Consider the following 13,236-nt stretch of genomic DNA (forward strand, 5'->3'; position numbering starts at 1 on the left):
AGCCCTTAAGGCTAAACAACACACCTGATACACTTGTAATAGGTGACTCTATCGTCAGGCACACTGACGTCCTGCTCACCAGGCTGAACAAGGAGAAGGTCACGGTGAGCTGCCTGTCGGGCGCTAGGATCCGCCACATAACACAAGCACTCAGGTCACTCCAAGGCAAGTACAAATATGACTCAGTCATTGTTCATGCTGGTGTGAATGACCTGAGATGTACCTCCCTGGACTACATGAAAAGAGACATAGAGGAGCTCTCTGAGCATGTAGCCCACGCCGGTATGACCCTGACCTTGAGTAGCATCTTACCCTCACCAAGAATGATGCCACAATATGAAGACAAGATGATCAATTTCAACAATTGGCTTAAGTATTGGTGTCATTCAAAGGGGATCCAATGCCTGTCAGCCTGGGATGACATGCTCGACAAGCCACGATGCTTCGCTAGGGACGGCTTGCACCTGTCACCCCTGGGCTTTCGGATATTGGCAAAGGCTCTTGCTACCCCCATAGTGCCTTTTTTAGGCAAGGCTCAAAATCAAACCCACCTCCATAGGTATCACAAGGGATAAGAAACTAAGAGTAATGCTACTCAACGCCAGAAGTCTAAACCTCAAGATGCACGCACTCGAAGCTCTCCTTAGCATGGAGAACATTGATATCTGTGCAGTAACAGAAACCTGGTTCAAGGCTCCCGAGAGCACCCCAGCACTACCAGGTTATACCTCATACCATGCTTTTCGGCCCCAAAACTTGTACCGAACCACAAAAGGAGGGGGAGTATCAATATTCGACAAAGATACCCACACCTCCAGGTTGGTGGCACAGCACGAAGCATCAGAGACTATCCATGTGCAACTAACAGTGGGTAAAACTGCCTTCCAGTTTATAGCCTGCTACAGATCACCCTCCCAAACCCAGGAACCCCACTCAGCCTTCCTGAGAACACTGAAAAATATGAAGGTCTCTCCAAACACCATTATATTGGGTGACTTCAACTACCCAAACATAGACTGGGAGCATTACTCTAGCTCCAACACCCTAGCCCAAAGGTTCCTAGAATTTATAAACTCAAATGCTATGGAACAACTTGTTACCACTCCCACAAGAGGGGAAAACATACTGGACCTGATCATCACCAACACGGGGACTCTATGCTCCAGACCAGTAGTGTATCCCTCACTGGTAAGATCAGACCATAAACTAATCTCACTGGATATTCACATCCCGACCCCACCCCCTGCCCAGAAAACCACAGTGAAAAACTTCTCTAAAGCAAATTTCACACTCCTCAAAACCGAGGTGGAATCCTTCAAAGCCCCCGGGCCTGTGGAAAATATGGCCCAAACTGCAGAATCCTTTATAAACGCATTCTATGAACACCTTCAGGAATGCATGGATCTTGCAATCCCAAATAAAACCAAGACCCAGTCCTCCAAAGGCAGATGTCCTGTCTGGTGGACCCCAGCGATAAACAAACTATACAATAGAAGGAGGAAGCTACTACATGATAGAGCAAAATCCCAAAAAGGGAAGGCATCCCTGATCAGTATTAGCAAAAAACTACGGGCACTCATAAAATTGTCTAAGGCCAGCTTCAAGAGAAAAATTGCACAGGACACTAAGGATAATCACAAGGCTTTCTTTAGTTATGTTAGGAACCTGGGTGGGAATTCCCAGATAGGCTCAGAATTAGTCCAAAATGACAAAAAATACACCGAACCCACAGACATTGCCAACATCCTAGCTGACAGGTTCAGCGCAAACTTCTCCTCCCCCTCCCCACCGAAAGGGCAAATATCTATCCCAGCAGAGTGCTGCCCCCCTGACATCTCAGATGCTCAGGTAAGAGCCGCCCTCTCCAAAGCAAAAAACACAGCATCAATGGGACCAGACGGTGTCCCGGGCTGCGTCCTACATGAACTCCAAGAAGAGCTAAACCCAAACATAAAACTACTGTTCAATCTCAGCCTTACTACAGGATATGTACCCAAAGAGTGGCGTACAGCAACAGTGGTCCCTCTCCACAAAGGTGGTGCCTCAACGGATCCTGGAAACTATCGCCCTATAAGCCTGACTAGCTTGGCCTGCAAAGCTATGGAAAGGATCATCATGGACCTCATAAATAAAGATATTGGGGACCTACAAACACTGCATCCTACCCAGTTCGGCTTTGTTAAGGGCAGATCCTGCCTCTTAAACCTGGTCGATTTCTTTGAAACAGTCACCAAGGCCATTGATGAGGGGAAGGTGGTTCACACAGCCTACCTGGCCCTCGCAAAAGCCTTCGATACAATACCCCACTCGGGCATTATAGATAAGCTCACCAGCTTAAATATAAACCCCTATGTCACTAGATGGGTTGCAAACTGGCTCAAGGACAGAACCTACATGGTTAGAATTGCTGGAGCCATGTCAGACTCCAAACCAGTTACAAGTGGTGTCCCACAAGGCTCAGTCCTGGGACCTCTCTTGTTCGGTATATATTTCTCGGAGGTACAGGCCAACACGGAAGGACTGTGGCTGACCAAGTTCGCAGATGACTGCAAACTGGGCACCATAATCGACTCTCCAGCCGACACAAGCATCCTCCAAAAGGGCCTCATAGAAACAGACAACTGGTGCCAGAGCCATGGCCTCAAGCTAAACGCCAAAAAGTGTATAGTCATCCCCTTTGGCAAAAACAAAGTGCCCACAAATTACCACATAGGTGGTAATCCATTAAGTACAGAAGAAGTAATTAGGGACCTGGGGACCCAAGTCGATAGCAATCTCTCATTTGACAACCACGTGGCCAAAGTGGTTAGAAGAACATTTTATATAGCCCACCCAATCATGAAGGGATTCACATCTAGATCAGGGGAGGTCATCGTGCCTCTTTACTCATCCCTCATCAGGCCCATAATTGAGTACAATGCCCCTTTTGGGATGTACCTTACCAGACACCTGCAGCAACGGGAAAGACCCCCAAAAGTACCTCACCAAGAGGATCAAAGGGCTCAAACAGATGCCATATGCTGTCCGGTTAAAGAAACTCCAGCTCTACTCAGTGGCATACCGCCTGCTCAGAGGCGATCTGTGCCTGACGTATAAAGCCATGTCCAACCCGGAATTAATGGACATGCTGCACCTCAGAAAATCCAAATTCCATCGAGCTACGCACTCGAGAGACTTGAACCTCAGCACTGAAATAAATAGGACATGCTGGAGGGACAGATTCATAACCCAGAGGCTCCCTTCACTCTGGAATAAAATCCTAGTCCAGGTTAGGCAGAATCCCTCATTGACTCTCTTCAAGAGGTATCTTGATGAGTGGATGGGAGATCGTAGGTTTACCCCGGGTATCACTTCTGTGTCACTGTTAGACAGAGGCACAGTATACTAACCTCGAAAAAGAGCATAGCAAAATTAATTTAAAATGGGTAGCGAAAGCCAAACACACTCTGGCTAGGCTTATAAATGCCCTAGGGCAGATAGCCTAGTATGAACCTATGAACCTATGAACCTAACTGAAAGGGGGAATGTACTGGAGAGACACATGCTTGGGCCTGTATTGATTGAAATCAAGTATCATAATTTTTGCTTCAGTATTTATGAGCAGAAGAAGAGCTAAAAACTGCAAGCTGTTATTTTTATTTTAGACACTTTTGAATTAACGTGGCTTAATACAATAATTATATTGCTGTGGCAAACAGGCAAGAAATGTCCAGTTGTGAGGAATCCTGTATTTTCTTAATCAGGATTTATTTGGCTACCATCATTCAGCAAAGACAATTTTGGATATGATAGAAGAATGTAAGAGACAAAGACTTACATATAAGTTGACTTTTATGGCTGTATTGAAAGTATTTTTAATAGGTATGCAAGTATTTGTTATTCTGAGCACATTAACAGTGTTAGAAGAGTCAGCATGGCAGACTGAAATGGATGTTAAAGAGACCAAACAATCTAGTGTAGTAATGGGGTAATGATCCCCTGCCTGAGTTAGTGTTACAGGATGAATGGAAAAAAAAGCATCAAGGAAATGAAGAGCCTGTTTGATTGATAATGGGTGGTATTCATAGTTGTTGGAGGAACGCGTAAAATCAATCCCCTCTGTTTGTGCATGTGTGCAGCAAAGGAACGAGTCATAGAGGCCATTTCTGCTAATGTATGATGGCCACAAAAAACTTAAGCAAATGAGCAAATGCTAATGAGAAATTATGTAAAGTCGTGTATGCTAATAAGTCCTTCTTCCACCTCTTTGTGATTCGGGGTCATATTTTGACATGTTCCTGCACTGCATGAAGATTTGTTATAAAGGCAGAATCGTGCCTTTTCTATCTAGGCTGCAATTTTCAAAGATGCTTTCTGCTAGGTTTGCTATTTCCCAGTGTCCACTGCTTTGTCTTGGCCAGTCCAAAACTGCTTACACCTAACGAGGCTTGCCGACCAAGAAGGTGAAGCCATAGACAAAGAATAACTCATCATTATTTTAATAATCAAGAACTCCTTTGCAGGTTTAGACAGGGATATTGTAAGGGACTTAGTGAGTATGCATGGTTCCAACATGGATACTGAGGAATGAAAGGACTTCCTATCCCTGTGGATACTAAAGTATATAAAGTGCTCACTATACGCTCCACAAGGACCACTCAGAGACAGACTGGGGACACGCTGGGTATCTTATAAGCTTCTGCCTCAAGGATACTTTAGCAATTCCTGGATGTACTCTTGACACATGTGGATCAGTACATCTATTTCCCAGTGTTGGCTCAGGACTGAGCCCAGAATATGAGTGCCTTTTATGAGGTGACACATTTCCCTGAGGTTTTCAGTGCACTAGACTGACCTCATGTTACCTCAATAGGAAGGGATACCATTCTATCAACTGCCAGGTAGTGATGCATGGGGTTGCATCACCAACACCTGCCCACCATCCTGGCAGTGCACATGATCCCCATATCTAGCGCATTAGCTCACTTTTCCACCTTTTCCTTTATGGTAGGATACCCAGTGGTCATCTTGTTGCTAAGTGTAAAAACTTTTTTTTTAATCATTTAAATAGTAGTAATTGTAAAATGTATTGCTTAATACTGAACCTCTTTTTCTTTGTTTTGTCTCTCCCCAACCCCTTTTCTCTTTTTTTGTTTCAGGTGATTAAGGATATCCATTGGAGCCATGGCTCATGACACCAATGAGAAATCCAAGTGAAGCTGGGGAAGATAATTTTAATGCAGCCCTGTTCTGGACTTGTATTGCCATTGAGAGACTATTTGGCATGTTGAAAAGCAGATTCAGCTGCCTGGATGTGTCAGGATGTTTACTGCACATTGCATTCTGCACAACATGATCATGCACCAGTCTAGAGGTGAAGTCACCCATGCTGTTACTGCAGCTCCCATTTCCAGTCCTACTATGACTATTGATGACTAGCCATCAGTAGTAGTAAGGGACCCCATGTAGCAGGCTCATGCAGGGCATACGGCTGCACAGGTAATGAGGCAGAGGCTAGTCCAGAACTATGGCCATGCCATTCAAGTTAATGTTTCCTTTCTTGTATAAACCAGATAGAGTATAATTGATGCATTTAGTGATATTTGTGGGTTATGCTGTGGGTTGCATGGTCTTCTGTCACTGTTCAATATTTTTTTTGGAACAAGTTTATTTTTATACAAGTCATGCCTGAGTGCTCACTGACACTTGCTCAGTGATGTCTTAAGGCATCATATAAGAAGTAATTACATTTCTGTTTTGCGCAAGAAATTTTGCTTAGGGGGTTTACTATGTAGGCACATACTGAATCTCCTGAAATAATAATTTAATAAAGCATGTCATTTTTTTATTTAACTGCTTTGAATTTGCCAAACTGTATGTATTTAAATCTCTAAACTTGCATTTAGCATGAGTTAATACCTTGCACTTGAATAGAAAATGTATCACATGCAGTTTTTTTTTATGTTGTGTTTTCTCAGTCTTAACTATTACATATTCAAAATGGTTTATTGTTCTCTCTTAAGGCACTGCACATTTGATTATTTCATTTTATCAAATACAATAAGTTGTGTCCTCAGAAGTGGCAATCAGTTGTGCAGTGCTGAGAGTGAAGTGGTAACAATGCTAGTATAAATGTTAGGATATTCAGCTAATCTTTTTTTAAAGGAGCGCTTCTCTTACTACTATGCAAAATTTGTTTTATGTGCGTAACTGACAGCTATAACATTGCTTAATTAAAACTCTAGATAATGAATGGGCCAGTAATTGTGTAAATCAGTGGAATTTGGAAGTTATGACCTAAACCTTTCCTTCCAGATATCTACTTTAATTGTAAGCACTACCGTTATTGAAATGAAATGCATGCAGATACAAAGTGCCTTAATACTGTTACATTCTGCAATATTTTGTTTTTCTTCTTTTTATTAACTCATTGCCTTTCATAGGTTCATAGGTTCATAAAAGATTACTAGGCTAAAGGCCCAAGACACCCTTAGAAGCTTAGCTCCTACTACTATTGGAACTGTCTGCGTATTCTTCTTCCACATTACCCTCGTTTCTGCCTGCAAATCCTGGTATTTTATGACTTTGTGTCTGTCTATACATAAGACACTGTAGTCACCGAGTGTAGCAATTTCAGTGATCGATGCTACTTTTGTCTTATTTTTTGAACTGATGGTAATGGGTGATCCCATGTGATATAAACTTCATCATTTTCTATAATGCTTTTTGGCTCATGTTTCCAGTGTTTTTCAGCTACCTCAATATTATAATGCTTGCACAATTCCCAAATGCAACAGTCTTGCCACATTATTATGCCTTTCAGTATATAATCCTTCTACCATTAGTATGACACAACCAGCAACAAGATGTGCAACTGTTTCCAATTCTGTTTTACAAAACCTACATTTGTCTGTTTCTCCCGCATGTTCAATGGACTTTGTAAACCATGTCTGTAGTCCACTATCTTGGGCTGCCAATATTAACCTTTCATCTTTTAGTTTAAATTCATCTCTCCTTAACCATTCCTGTGCATGATCTTGATCAACATGAGGCTGTTCCAAGAGTTTTCTATACTTGCCTTCTCATCTGGTCCTTCACTTTATATTCTTTCTTTTGCTTTTTGGCACATTCATTTGCTGCCTGATTTGTATCTACTTCTGGTTTGATTTCCATTCCTGCTTGATGCTGATATGCTTCTGCTAGATTAAGCAGAGAAGTCATCTTAGATTTATTCTCCTCATGTTACAAAACTTCCACTTTGTTTGGGTCTTGTGAGGTCAGCAGATATGTATGCAGTCCCATGACTGCAGATCTGTACATGTAAACAATCTTGAGGAGGCCCATACCTCCTTCAGAATGGGGAATATATAGTCTTGATATGCACTGATTTTTATAAATAATTTGATGAGCATGAAGCATCCTTCTTGTTTCCTTGTCCAACCTATCCAACATGTTTTGGGGCCAGTCAATCACTCCAAAACTGTAAGTTAGGACAGGAAGAGCAAATTGGTTTATAGCTTGGACTTTGTTACTAGACGTCAATGCTGTTTTCAGTATTAATTTTAGTCTTCTAAAATATACCTTACTAAATTTTATTCACATTTGTTCATATTTTATTGTTAATCCTTCATCAGTTCCCAAATATTTATACAATCCCTCTTACCTAAGTTCTTTTATACATTCCTGTTCCAAACCAGTACCAGTTTCTAATGTTCACTTGGTTCTACATTATTATTAAACATTTTTATACCAGTTTCTGAGGTTTGCTTGGTTCTACATTATGGACTTTTTTCGTATCATTTTCTGAGGTTCACTTGGTTCCCTGTTCCAAACTGATGTTTTCTTGGTGCTGCATATTTCCTGCTTTAAAGGTTGCTTTTGCACATTTACCAAGACCAAATGACATTCTTATATCATCTGAAAATGTTTTGACCACTTGCAGTTGTGCTTTCAGTTCCTCATCCAATGAACTATACAGTTTTAAATCATATAAAAAAGATGAGAAGTCTTTACACTGTCATTTTCTGGGATCCAAACTGTAGCCATGACCTAATCTGTTAAGTAGACAGCTTAATGAGTTAAGGGCAAGACAAAAGAGCAACAGTGACAGAGAGTCACCCTTGAATATCCCCCTTTGAATTTTTATCCATGGAATAATAATCTGTCCTATTAAATCAAGCAGCTCTTCTCTTAGATCATTTTCTTCTAAATTGAGGACACATTCTTTGTTCCCCATTTCTTGTGGGCATTCAATGGAAAGTTCCAGGGCATATTCCTGTGCAGCTTTCTCTTCAGTTTCATCATGTGTTATCTGTTGCTCTTTCATATGGGAACTCACTGACCTATCACTCCACAACATTGACGTTGTCAGAGTTGCCACAATTTCCTGTTTCTTCCATTGCTGTGCAACTCCAACTGAACATTTATACTGGTCTCCTATGGAAGTCTCCAAAGTATTTTCATATGGCAACTGATCAGATTTTTCCCACTCCATTCATTTCTCCTTACTTTGGGGATCCATTGCTCTATCCTGCTGTGATGTTATCTGAGTTAGATTTTCTGCACTAAATCCTTCACTTCATAGGTAATCCATAACCTCAATTTCTATTTCTTTAATTTCTCCATTACTAATCCTCTTTTCTGTTTTTTGCCTTTGTTTTCTTATTTTCTGTATTGTAAAATTTTCCAAGTCCAGATGCCTTTGCCTATATTTCTCTTTCAATATCTTTCTTGCTGCTCTTTTTGTATTGAATATGTTTTGCTTTCTCCTTTGCATAAATATTGCACTATATTAAATCTCTTTTTTCCCCATGACCATATTTCATCTTCAGATGTCTCCTGCTCCTCCTGTTTCCCCTTACTTTGGGGACTTGTTCCATCATGCTGTGATCTAACCTGTGTTACATTTTCTACACCAAATCCTTCACAATGCAAGTATTCCATAACTTCAACTTCTATTTTATAACTTCTGCTTTAGAAATCTTCTGTTCTACATTACCTCTTTATGATCTTATTTTTTTATTGTGAAATGTTCCATATCTGGATGTCTTTGCCTGTATTTCTCTTTGAATATCTTTGGGGCTGCCTTTTTTTGTCGATATTGCATCATATCAGATCTATTTTTCTTTCCCATTTCCATATTTCTTTTTTATACCTTCCAAAAGTCTCTAGATTTTGTTCTATATATTTTTCATAATGATTCTTTCCATGGCCTTGCAGATGAGGTTAGTCAAGCTTATGGGGCTATAATTTCCAAGGTCAGTTGATGGTCCCCTTTTGTGCAGAGGGATTACTGTTGTTGTCCTCCATTCTACCGGAACATAGCCAGTCCACAGGCTGTGGTTAAAAGGGACAAAAGTGGGTCAGCTGGGTCATGTTTTAAGTTGTTTAAAAGGCAACCTGGGATGTTGTCTGGTCCCATTGATGCCATGTTTTTGGCCTTTGAGAGCACAGAGATGACCTGCTCTCTTGAGATAATAGGCAGAGAGATGGTAGCACGTATACTTTGGAGGATGACCGGTGGGGACAGGAGGATGACGTTTGCTCCAAATCTGTCAGCTAGCAAGTTGACTATCTCTTCTGGGTGAATATGGGTGGTGTCATTCACAGCCAGTTCATCTCATAGCTAGGTATTCCCCTTTAGATTTCAGATGTAGTTAAAGAATGCCTTGAGATTATCCTTAGCAATGGAGGCTAAGATATCTAATTTTTTTGTTTAGGCTAGGGAGGGATTTTTTTCCTCTGTTGAGCCAGTTCCCTCTTGCTTTTAGGCATTCATTCCTTTCTTTTGTTGTACAACTGGTTTATATTAGGGGTCCACCAGGGTGGCTTGTTTTTCCATTAAGACCTGGTTTTATTCCAGTCAGGTACAGCCAAATCTATGCAACTGTTTTATTGGTTGTGCAGGGTGTTAGTGTACACCTCTACATAGGAATCCATGTTATCTGTGTTTGAGGGGGCTTTGACACTTCTTATACCATCGCTTAATAGGAGGTAATTTGTCTTCAAAAAATTCTTAAGCATTTTTGAGCTTGATGGGGTATCTGGCATTATAATTATATAAAAAAACCCACTGATTTGTGGTTTGATCTTACCAGGGAGAACATCACATGGGGGGTGGTAGTGCAGTGCTCACCCATGTTAGTGAGTACTACGTCCAGGACATTTGAGCTCCTCGTGGGTGTGCTGACTAGCTGTTCCAGAGCTTTTGCATTAACAAAGTCTAAGAACCTCTTAGCCAGCATGTTTGTGGGTCATGTATGTTTCCCATTCAATGGTAGAATAATTAAAATCACCCATTACTAAGGTTTTGGGCTGTATGGTAAGTGACTCATGACTCCAGTATGTATGCTTTTCGTGGTTTATGGTGGGGGACCTACAGCTAGCTTTGATGTGGTAGAAGATTTTGGTTATGGTTAATTGGACATGTAGTAGCTTGACAGAATCTTACTTTTTGACCAGTCTCGAGGTATACTTATCTTTAATGAAAATTGATAACCTACTCCTTTGGTACTTTCACGCTTGTGGTCTAAACGTATGGAAGGCACTATAGCCCTGCACAGCTGGCGTGCTTTCTGTGGCTTTGAGCCATATCTCAGTGACTGTACAGACATCACTATCTTCCAAGGTGAAGAATTCTTCCACTGAGTGCAGTTTCTTATTTAGACTCCTTGCATTAAGCAGCAGTACCTTGAGTTTATCTAGAGAGGATTTTGTTACATTTGGAGGTTGGTTATTTTGACACTGCCTAAAAAGGACACAATAAGGGTGGCTGATGCTTTTGTCAGTATCCAAAAGCTTAGAGGATACAGGTGCAGACCATCTCTGGCAAAGCAATGTGGCCTGTCGACCGTGTCCTCCCAGACTGACAGATATTGAATCCCCTTGGACTGACACCAGAAGCTAAGACAATTGTTAAAGTCTATCATTCTTTGTTTGTATTGTGGTATCATCCTTGGAGAAGGTAGAATGCTGCTTAAGGCTAGGCCTATACTGACTGTCACACATAATTTGAGAGGTCAGTCATGTCTCTCTTCATATAGTCCAGAGAGGTACATCTCAAGTCTTTCACCCCCACATGTACTATGATGGAGTCATATTGGTACTTTTGGTTGAGTGACTTGAGTGACTGAGTGACTTGACAGACCCTGGCACCTGATAGGCAGCTAACCGTAAGCCATTCTTTATCCAGTCTGGTGAGCAGAACATCTGTGTGTCTCATTATGAAGCTTCCTATGGTCAGTACATTGGGTTTTGTGAAGTTACACCTTATGGGCTTATTTGCAAAGTCACTGATATATGTGTTATTATGTGTCATGGTTGTTTTTTTGCACTGTTGCGTGTGTAAGTGAATTCTGAAGGCACCTTTTGGAAGGCCTCAGGTCTTCTGGTAAGTTACTAGTGAATAGCTCTGAATATGTGGGTTTATGTGTCATGTCCTTATGTAATGTGGGAAGTGATATGTGTGTGCTGACAACCTGTTTGACATTCAATTTATCCATGTATGAGAGTCTTGCCTCCAATTTTATAGTGTAGCTATATCGCTCACATAAAGTATTTGTTTGTTTCAGGAGTTAAGTGGTTGTTAGTATACATGAGACAATTGCTTCATTGCTGCAGGTTGCCCGTGTCCATCAGGCTGGCCAGAGAGATAAAGGAGAAACTGTCTGACCATGATAGCAGGTTCTTATTGTATGTTTTATTAGGGAAGGGAATGGGTTAGGGAAGGGAATGAGTTAATTGAACAGGACTGTGCTGGTAGCTCAGAGACTACAAGAGACACCTATACTTTGTGTAGGCTAAGGTTGAACAATAAAGCAATGTCGCTCAGTGCATAACTGAGTTGCCCCTAGAGCAGCAGAAAAGCCTGGAAGGGTTTCAGTTACAGTTGTTTAGGGGAAAACTAATCTTCAAGGCTTTGCATCTACACAGGGCACTGCCAAATGAGCTTAGCACAAACACGAGACTTAAATATGAACAAACAGAAACAAATTTTAAGCTAACTACCAATCAGGAAAGCACATAATAAGCCTTCCACCAGCAATCACCAACTCAGATAGGTTAGATCAGCACACTTCTGCCGCAAGAGTGCAGAAAAAACAACTTCATAATGTAGAATGGCTGGTTTGGAGCCCAAGTGTAAGAAGACCACACAGATTAGCTACAACAGTCCTAGAACTTTCAGATACAATGTAAAACAGTGCAATTAACTACTTAAAGCAGCAGTAGACAGTACGTTTTTTTAAAGTGCAACAAAAAAGAATAAATAACTTAAAAACTGCTTAAATACAGTTGCAATTAATAAGATAAGTATAAAACATATTTTTGTTGTCCTCTGAGTAATGGATTGCTTCAAGTGAAAGCAGATTTCAAGTTAAACATTGACATCCCTGTGTAGAAGTCAAATGGTAACATAATCATAATGTTAATCTGAATCACAGTAGGTCAAAGTCAAATGTGTCATACATGACATCTCCTAAAGATAGGTAGGTGAAGGGGCATGGGATCTTGAGGAGGGGTTGTCATATGGATGGTAACTTGCTACATTGCTATGACCTGCTTGATGCAGATGATCCTACAGATACTGATCTCACAGTGTAGAGGGAACTGGACCTTGGATGAGAGGTTCTGCTGCATATAGAGACATGTTGATGTGTTCTGCATGAATTCTATTTTGTTTTTCCCCATCCTAATTCCACTACTTTCTTGGTAAGCACTTGTAGTGCAATGTAATATGTTTCCACATGTGGACAGCATGCCAACAGCCTTCCTCTCCAGCACTGATTCTTGTTTGAGTCTGTTAAGTTCTCACTAGTGTATGAATGGAGGCAGACATGAATGCTTGGTTAGAATCAATATGATCATGGCATTATTCTTACTTTCTACCATTTCCATGTAGTGCTGGAAATAATCACATACACCCTGGAGTACTTTGACCATGTCTAGTCGATTTCCTGTGCAGTGCACTGAGCCACAACAATGTCAAAGCACATTTGCTGCTGGACAGCCAATGCTTCATATTTTCCTGGGGTAGCTGTGACATATGTCTGTACTTTGTACCCCATTGTAAAAATGTAAATCTGGACACTGTTATGTGTGAACTTCTGCCATCATACATAAGGTGTTCCTGTGGAACTGGAGATACTGGTATAGAGGAGCAGGGGGTTTCTGTCTCTACCATCTCTGGCTGCAGGGGTTTTCTGTCTCTGCTATCTAGGGGTGTGGGGGTTTTCTGTCTCTACTGTCCACAGTGTAATG

This window comes from Protopterus annectens, chromosome 1.part0, assembly GCF_019279795.1.
Source record: "Protopterus annectens isolate FY-2018-M chromosome 1.part0, PAN1.0, whole genome shotgun sequence".
Lineage (NCBI taxonomy): Eukaryota > Metazoa > Chordata > Ceratodontiformes > Protopteridae > Protopterus > Protopterus annectens.